This window comes from Montipora capricornis, chromosome 3 (genome assembly GCF_036669925.1).
Source record: "Montipora capricornis isolate CH-2021 chromosome 3, ASM3666992v2, whole genome shotgun sequence".
NCBI classification, from domain to species: Eukaryota; Metazoa; Cnidaria; class Anthozoa; order Scleractinia; family Acroporidae; genus Montipora; species Montipora capricornis.
In genome coordinates this window covers 7202175-7212174 of record NC_090885.1, presented here as the reverse complement: position 1 = coordinate 7212174, position 10000 = coordinate 7202175, and the positions used below count along the sequence as shown (strand labels likewise).

The window sequence follows — 10000 nt, the reverse complement described above, 5'->3', positions numbered from 1 at the left end:
TCTAGTGTATTCCTTTTATATGCTACCAAGATTTTGTTTTCCAGTAAGCAGCAGGTTCTCCTCCACTTGTTTTCCTTTTTGCCGGCGCTGGCGAAACACCTTGTAATTTGACTAGTAACTACATGTCTTCTATGGAAAATATGGCGTGGTCAAAGATGGCGCCCGAACTTGAGATTTCATTGCTTAGAAAAGTTGCATGTTTATTCCTTATTTTGTGGAAGTTTCCATTGAACGAAAAGCGAACAGAACCAAAGTACAGTCTGTCTATATTATAGCACTTGATGACATTCGTGAAAAGACATTTATTAAACCTTCAATCGTCCAACGGACGACCTTTGCAGTTATTATACTCGTCCGCACAGGTTTTTAGGCGTCTGGGACGACCGGACGACTGCAAATGTGGATCTCTGAACTCCATTCTTTTGGAAATTCCTTCGAGAGGTTTAGGTAAGAATGAAAAGAGTACTTTAGGTGCAAAGACGACACCAGGATGGAACAGGGAGAGGTTGTGGAACAAATCTGGAACAGACAGAAGACCTAGATAAACTTATCACGGAGGAAAGCAAAGATCGCAATGATTTAGATGTGGAAGACAGTTGGAACTACCTGAAGAGAGCCGTAATAAGACGCGGTGAAGATAGGATTGGTTATGAAGCCAGGAGGAAGGCTAAGAAATCTTAGTTTACAGAACAGATGCTAAATAAGATGGAAGAAAGGACTTGGAAAAACGTGAGCTAGGAGCACGGGAGACATATCTATAGGAAATTAAACAACGAGCTTCGTAGATAAACGGACAGTGCATGTGCCAGATGGTGGGAAAACGAGTGCCAGAAAATGAAAGAACTAGAAAGACCGGGACGGCCAGACTTGGTGTATGTGAAAGTACAGGAACTTATCCAGAAGACACGTAGAGGAAAGAAAGAGGATAGCGTTTAAAGCAAGGATGGTGTCTTACTGACCGAGCCAGTGGGAGATTAATAGAGTATATTGAGGAGCTCTGTGCAAAGGATGACAAACCAGATAGTCTCCCGTTAGAACGAAAGAAGTAAGTGGAGGAGCACACCGATGGAAATAGAGCTTGTGCTAGCGTCGTCCTCGTCGATTTCCGCAAAGTCTTCGATCTGATAAACCACCACATTTTAGCTGAAAAACTGTTTAACTACAGTATCCCTAGACCTATCGTTTGTTGGATTCTAGATTTCTTGATCGATCATAAATAGAGGGTGAAACTAAGTAATGAATGTCTCTCTGAATGGGGTGCCATTTCGGGAGGAATATCTCAGGGAACAAAGCTAGGCCCGTGGTTGTTAGTGATTATGATTAATGATTTACACATTGGAGCCGATCTTTGGAAATACGTTGACGATACCACAATATCGGAGGCTGTTTACAAAAACGAAACGAGTGTGATGCAGAACTATGTTGACTAACTCATGGAAAAGATGGAGGCGGAGAGATTTCAGCTTAATGAAAACAAGTGCAAGGAACTGCGTATTTGTTTCTCAAAATTAAGTGATCTAGAACCTATCATAATAAATCGCAAGCAAATTGAGATCATTTATCTCGTAAAGCTCGGTCTAAACATCTCGGCCGATCTAAAACGCAATGAAAATGTGAAAGTCATTTGCGGTAAGGCTGCGACTTGCTTGTATTTCCTTAGACAGTTGAAACTCGCCTATGTTCCATCCAAACATCTCCTCTGGTTTTATATGACTTGTATCCATTCAGTTATTGAAAGCGCTTGTGAAATCTTTCACAACTCCCTACCGCAGTACCTGCCAGATGACCTTGAGAGATTTCAAAAAAGGGCGCACCACATTATTTTTCCTGAACTCTCGTACAAAAAGCTTGCTGTAAAATACGCAACCCAACGCAACGCAATATGCGCAATATACTCTGATGTCAATCTGTAAAATACGCAATATACGCAATATGTGCAAAACCGTTTATTTTACCAGCTGTTAACTTGGAAAAGGTCAAACAGCGTAAGCTCACCGTTTCCACGAGGCTTCTCACATTCTCGTCACCAGAGCCTCGGGTCGACCCAAGGCTCTGGGAATCTATATGTAGGAGAACATGCGCCGTAGGGTTCTCATAGCCAAAAATTGGCTATTTGAACCTTACGGCGCCTGCTCACTCCTCGTGCTAACATGAATGCACCAATTAGAGACGCTTTTGATTGTTCTTCACGAAAACCAACGAGAATTAAGACACTTTGTTTCACGGTTCCCCAGAGCTCTTCTCTCCCTCAGTCAAGAGAAGAGCTCTGGGGTCGAGATTGTGTTTCTCCTGTAAACACCTGCAAAATGGATGTGTTTTGTGGTAAGTGCTTCCAACATCAATCGCCTCTTATCTTTGACAATCCTCTGTTATATGCCGCTGAGCCTTGACACAAATCTTTCCATGATGGTTTACATTTGAGGTCGACATTTTCGTAAGTATACCTTGTTGATCCCAGAGCAAAATTTTACATAGATGTTGCATTCAGTGTTTTTGTATATATTTTTTTACCATTTTAACTCGATGGACTTGTCCCTGTTGAAGTACTGATGTACCAGAAGACAGCATTCACGGGTATTTTATCATTTTACGATAATTAAGGTTCACAAAATAGCGTATTCTGTCTTCTAAGACAAAAGTGAATTACTGCCTTAAATTTTCCTACACCCGTGTTGAAATCAATGTAATGAACTGTCAGTTCAAATCGTGCGAGTTTCCTCTCAAGCAACATAAATAAACAATTCAGAACACTTCAGCTTAGGTAATAGACTTGAGAATTCGTCACCGTTAGATCTCCGGGAATTTATAGGAATCCTTTCGGCAGGAGGAAGTAATCATCTCCCCCACCCCAGGCAGACGACTTACTACTTACCGATTCTTTATACATGCACAGAACAAATCCATCAAGTTAAAATGGCAAGAGATGTAGGATAACAAGACTCAACATAAATGTTAAATTTTGCTCTAGGCTATACTTACGAAAATGTCGACCCAAATGTAAACAATCACAGGCACGGCGGAGCAGGGGGGAGGGGGGGGAGGGCTTTAGTCCCCCCCGATTTCAAGCAAAAAACAAATATTTAAAAACGGTTCTTAAGGTTGATCTACGTTTATTTTTTTTGATATCTCGCCGAGAATGCTGAAAGTAGCATTTCCGAGCTTCAAGATTTCAAAATTTTCTGGCAGAGAATTCCTCCAGAACCCCGTACAAGTTAGCGTCTCCGGCGCTTGCTTGTTAGCCGCCCAATACAAAATAAGCTCCGCCGTCCCTGAATCACGGAAAATTTTGAGGGAAAGCATTTACTTACGATCTTGACTGTTCCAGATTTGGAGAACTAGCTATCTGGTTGTCATGATGAAACGGTTATCAAGAGGACATTAAAAACGAGTCTATTATAATTCAGTGGAGCATATAACAGAAGATGGTCAAAGATGAAAGGCTATTAATGTTGGAAACACTTACAGCAAAACACATTTATTTTGAAGCTGTTTACAGGAGAACCTCGTGGGAACGGTGGGCATGCGCTGTTTGGCATTTTGCAAATTAACCGCTGATAAAATAAACCGTTTTCCACCAATCTCGTTCCCAGAACCTCCGTTACCCTTGTCCACTGAGCAGAACGGGCGAAGGAGGCTCTGGAATAATCCAAAACCAGAAAACTGTGGTTCCGGTTAAATTATTGCGCGTGCGTGAGGGGAGACGGTTAGAAATCAACAATGGAGTTCACCTTGCCATGACAGCGCTTCCTTTTCACTTGCGAAACAGTACACATGAGTATAAACACATCTCCTAATACACCCGAAGCTTTTCAACTGCAGATAATAAACAATAACGAGATACTTTTTATCAATTAAAACAGATTTCAGCATCTGATCTCACGTAAGTGAAAATTGCTGTATTTTCAAAAACAAAAACGTTACGGAACTGGTAAGTTGTAAAAAGATTTATTTATTTGTAGATCATCAGGAAATGAAACCGTTTTTCAACAGCCAATCAAATATGGCCCTTTTTGGATTCCACGAGAGTCTCTCTTTCCCGACCACTGGTCAAGGGAACGATGACTCTGGGAACGAGATTGGTTTTGCACGTATTGCTTATATTGCGTATTTTACAGATTGACATAGGCGTATATTGCATATATTGCGCATATTGCGTTGCGTATATTGCGTTGCGTTGCGTATTTTACAACAAGCCCGTACAAACAAGCTACATTAGCAACTAATCTCGAGTTTCTCTTTGACCGAAGAGAATCTTTAACCAAGAAACTGAGGGATGAAATCGCCGATTTGAATGCAAAATATAACTGAGTATTGTCGGCGTATGGATGATAATCCAAGCCATAAGATCTTATCTCTTTTGCAAGTGGTGCGGTATATAGAAGGTAGAGTACAGGTCCCAGAACTGAACCTTGGGGAACTCCCACGGGAAGATCTCGTACCATAGAATTCGTCTCATTGATGTGAACAAACTGAGTTCTTTGAGAAAGATAAGAATTAAACCATCGTAGTACAGTTCCTGTGATGCCAAATGATTTCTGCATTCGTTCCAGCAACAAGGTATCGTTAACGATATCAAATGCCACCGACAAATCCAATAAAACAAGGAAAACATTCTCGCCCTTGTCCGATGACAGCATAATGTCATTTGTAACGGTGAGAAGCGCAGTCTCGGTGCTGTGGAAAATCTTGTACACCAATTGAAGAGGCTCATGTAGATCATTTTCGCCAAGATAGTTATTCAATTGCACAAACACTGTTTTCTCTATCAATTTAGATAGGAACTTTAAATTTGACAGAGGGCGAAAGTTACTAAATTGCTTAAAATCTGCATTTAATTTCTTAAGAAGAGGTAATACTAGCGCAACCTTAAGTTCCTTGGGCAAAAATCCAGATGACAATGACAAATTAATCACCCTTCTGAATACAGGAACAAGACTAGAATAGCATTGCCGCATGATACATGTACTTACTGGAAGTGGATCCAGTGCGCATGCCTTAATAGTTGAACCTTAAGTCGTCTTCATCTGTTATCATTTCGAACTCGCTAAAGCATGACGTACACTCAAAATCCTCCACAGTGCGCTCCCCCAGCTGCTCTTTCCTAATCAGCAACTCATCACGAATTCGTACAATCTTGGCACTAAAGAAATCAGCAAAGGCATTCCGCGCGAGTTCTTGGCCCCTGTTCGCAGACGGATATCTTTTGTCTAGGTCCTTTGCAGTAATTTATCAACTGTGCGAAAAAGTAGCTTGCTATCATGGACATTGTCCTGAATAACAGCTGAATGATGCTGTTCTTTCGCCTTTTGTACCTTTCGTACATATTTTATTCTATTGAATGAACGTCGTTTTTAAATTTACGTGTAGGTCTTTATGAGATAACTATTTTTAATTTGCTGTAAATTTAGGCAAATTCAGCCTTTTTGGCAGTAAGGTTTTAAGTGCAATAATCTATCTATCTAACTAGAAATGGCCCTGATATTCTAAACAAAGAAATCGAAAAGGCAATACAACAACTGAAGAATGGGAAGTCGGAAGGAGCTGATGGTATAAAGCGGGCATCATAAAAGCTATGGGTCCGGAGAGTATGAACGTTTTTGTAAAGCTCTGTAGTAATATCAATGGAAAATTATTTGCGGTACGCAGTAAAGCAAATAGTTTCTTTCTGCACGTTACCATTGGAATGTTATTTAATGGATAATTACTGAGGCACATGGCATTATGAGAAATATTGCAGCCAGCTGAGGCCGTAGGTCTCCATGAAATCCTATTGTTGTGTGTCTGTGTTGGATCTTCGATTTTAGTCGCACGTATGTGAGATAATTGTGATGCTCATTGCTATTGTTCCTTGTTTGTGATAAATATATCTTCGATTTTAATGATGCCGAGGATTGTTATTGTAGCTCGTTGTTATAGTTGTTCAAAACAATTCCAACGATGGAATTAATTCCTGCAAGGTGTGTAACACTGCAAATTTGCATACTTTATAAGCCAGAGAATTCAGTCATTTTACTCAGTGCGAACCTGGGTTTAGAAAGACGATGGATTCGTCGGAAGACGAAGGGATATTTATTACACAGAGTTCTACGAAAGCAGATATTTCAGCAGAAATCCCTGGGTTTAGAAAGACTATGGATTCGTCGGAAGACGGAGGATTATTTATTACACAGAGCTCTACGAACGCAGATATTTCAGCAGAAATCGAATGTAACGTCGTGTAACGTTTGGACATTTCTCCCCTTGCTTTAATTCTTTATCGATTTCTAAAGGCGGCGTTTCCATTTTCTTTTTTTTAAATAGAGCAAAGATTTAGAAGTTGCAGTGAACGAGAATTAAACGCAAACGGTACTGTTGACAATGTTGTAAGCTATCAGTTTTTGCGCACGTTATACATTAAATTTCCTAAAACAGGCTGCAATATTTTAAATAATGGTAGCCTGCACACTTCAATGTTTTTAATATTGCAGCCTGCACACTGCAACATTTTTAATATTGCAGCAATTGCTTATTTAGCGCATAGAATTATATTACCCCTGATAATTTCATTGCTAACAAAAAGGACCGCCTCCGTTTTCCGCAGACAGTTGTTTTGCCATATTAAAGACTACAATCGTTGATTTAATGCAGACAGAGAACAATATAATTTCATGGGGATTATTAATTAATTATTGTCCTTTGCATTGTCAAGTTACTTGGAAGTCATTTGCATTTAGTATATATCGGTTAGTATATTCAATTCGTTTCACTTCGGTCTGTACTGCGAACGACTTCAGTCCAGTAGACATCATGCCTGCGGATGATGATTCTACCTGAAGCAATCCAGAATTAGACGAGGCTTCGCGGAGTGCTATGAAGGCTTCGGTCAACGAAACAATTGCCAATTTGACGGACAACTTAAGCGCCGTAATTGAGTGCCGCTTGGGTGCTTTTGCCACAAAGTTTTCTGCACAAAACAGTTCTACCATGACTAACGCAGTTAAGAAAGCGCGTTTCGACCGGTATATCTGCAAGAGAAAGGGCAATCAGCAGTAGTTAGATCGCGCTCACGATGTCTTAGGGAGGTTTGATGATGCCACCAACGCGCTCAAGGCCGGTGCCCATGAACGAGTGAAAAGATACTTGGAAGAAGTTACGAAGCTAGTCTCCAAACGTATCAAAGCCATTAAGTTAGCTGACAAGAGCGAATTCGGTTGGTTGACAGTCAACGAGTGCCTATCGGACGAGTTGGCGTCCGATTCAGATGATGAGAAACGAATGTATCGCTCGGAGAAGAGGGCGGAGAGAAAGGTGAAGGGAAAGCTAAAACAGAAGCGAGGCAGACCGCAACGCCGCGCCTCCTCATCGTACCAAACTACGTCGTATTACATTTTTAGGAACTAGAGAAGTGATGATCGTTTCGAGCCACGCCCTAGACGCTTGTGGACGCTTGTGACATTGTTTTAAGTTGAGTATACCACTTTTGTTACTTTTTTCACTAGCTTTGTTCTTTTACTTCTGGTATCGTTGTTCGTATGCATGCAGACCGTATCCAGTATGCTCCATGTATTCTGTTGTGCCTTGTGCTACTTGGTCGTAATATGCCTAGTATAGTGCACAATGGAAAATTATTTGCGGTACGCAGTACAGAAAATAATTGCTTTCTGCACGTTACGATTGGAATGTTATCTATTGTCCTTTGCATTGTCAAGTTACTTGGAAGTCATTTGCATTTAGTATATATCGGTTAGCATATTCAATTCGTTTCAGTTAAGTCTGTACTGCGAACGACTTCAGTCCAGTAGACTAATTTTTTCTGCTTTCAGCCGCTTTGGGAGTATTTATTTATTTATTTATTTTTGTACGATAAAATTTACAGTGCGGGGAGTTTGAGCACCTCAGCGCCTCCTGTAGAAGAAACGTGGATAGAGGCACGCGTGATTGACTAACTGACGTTGGTTGATGATGAGGATTTCAATTTATTTCCTTCGTTTAATAAGCGTACGGCAGGCGAATTTGTTGCGTCCACACCCCCTTTTCGAGTGTAGCTTGGAGATTGGAAAAATCAGCATATTTCTGGGAAACGGGTTTGCAGGCCCTGTACTTTGTCTTAAGCATCATTAAGGAGCGTTATAGATTACCTTTTGGTCAATACCCGTCGCCTTGTTTTCAACAAATCTTCACTCGAGCGCCCGCATTTCGTGCAGCGTGAATATTTGAGTTATTCAAGAGCACAGCGCCTCGCCATTTGGTGTAAACCCACTGTCTGTTGTCGAAGGCAAAAAGCACCGTTTGGTGATAGATTTGAGGCATATTAATCAATGTTTAGTGTTGCCCAAATTCAAGTATGAAGATTTGCGATCTGTGTCTGAGGTTTTGGATAAGGGTGGCTGGTTTTTTTTAGCTAGGACCTCAAGTCGGGCTACCATCATGTTCGCATTCATCCGGACGATCAACGCTGTTTGGGTTTTAATGTTAAGAAAAACACGACACTCCTGAGTTTTACAGACATGTTTCGGCAGTTGCCTCTGCCATCTTCAGTGTGAAATGAACAATAAATTACAGTGAAATGTAAATACTAGAGAAATTACAATAATAACAATGACAGTAATTAAGACTACGACAATAGTAATTCAAAACTAAACAGAAAGTTGTAAATTAACGTGTTTGACCTGTGCGTTAAGTGTTGTTTTGTCCCAAAATATGTGCAACGCCTCTTTGATTTTGAGAGCAAACCGCGAAGATGACAAATGTTCCCTTACACGTGTGTTGAAATGTCGGGTGGTTTCACCGATATAGCAAGCTGCACAGCCTGCACACGAAAATTTATAAACAACACATGATCGGAGTCCATCGGGGACAGGGTCTTTCACACTAAAGAGGCTACCTACTTTGAAAGAGGAAACGCTAACACGATGTTGGCGGACAGGGCCTCGCACATTTCCAAGCATCTGGAGAGCTCCTTAGCGTGTCGCTCTGCATGCTCCCGTGACAATTTTGCCATCATTGATCAGGCATCTTCGGGGTTTGCTCTCAAAATCAAAGAGGCGTTGACATATTTTGGGACAAACCAACACTTAACACTGTTTAATTTTGAATTACTATTGTCGTAGTGTTAATTACTGTCATTATTATTATTGAAATTTCTTTAGTATTTATATTTCACTGTATTTTGTTGTTCATTTCACACTGAAGATGGCAGAGGCAACTGCCGAAACATGTTTGTAAAACTCAGGAGTGTCGTGTTTTTCTTAAAATTAGTTTCTTCACTGCTTTTACCTAGACTGTTTGGGTTTTGCTTGGAATTTCAATGGTGCTCTCAGATATATATGAAACTGACTAGATTTTTTATTTTCACGACGTTTTGAAGTCATCGTGTTACACGTGAACATGTAACTCACAACAAATTAGCATTACGTAGCTTATTACACGTGCATTTGCAATGTGCAGTAAATTAGCATATCTAGCTTGTTAGTTAAGACTTTGACATTTCGCTATTAAAGCCCGCCGCACACTTGAGGAAAGAGCTGAGCACACTGTACGGGGAAATTGTGGTGAGAAATTCGCCTCGCGAGGCCGTGAAGATAAAATCAAACATGTTTGATATTTTTGGCCTCGCGAGACAAATTCCTCAATGTGTGCGGCCATCGTGAGAATCGAGCTGAGCTTGGTTTAATCAAGCATCCAATAAAAAATACATGGCATACTCACGTGACTCGGGTTCAGGATGGTGTCGGAGGAAGAAATTCCGACCTCATTGAAGTCACGTGAGAATACCATGTATTTATATTGGATGCTTCATTGACCAAGCTCAACTCGATTCTCACGATGGCCGCACACAATAAGGAATTTGCCTCGCGAGGCGAAAAATATCAAACATGTTTGATTTTTTCCTCACGGCCTCGCGAGGCCAATTTCTCACCAAAAGTTCTCCGCACACGGTGAGAAAACGGCTGAGCAAACCGCCTCATGAGGTACTTTGCTCAGCTCTTTCGTCACCGTGTGCGGCGGGCTTAAAGTAATG

General features: G+C 40.9%; 1 protein-coding gene across 1 annotated transcript in view; it reads right to left on the bottom strand.

Moving 5' to 3' along the window:
* Positions 1 to 10000, bottom strand: part of LOC138039780 (uncharacterized) — an 84741-nt gene that overhangs the window by 37947 nt on the left and 36794 nt on the right. The window lies entirely within an intron of this gene.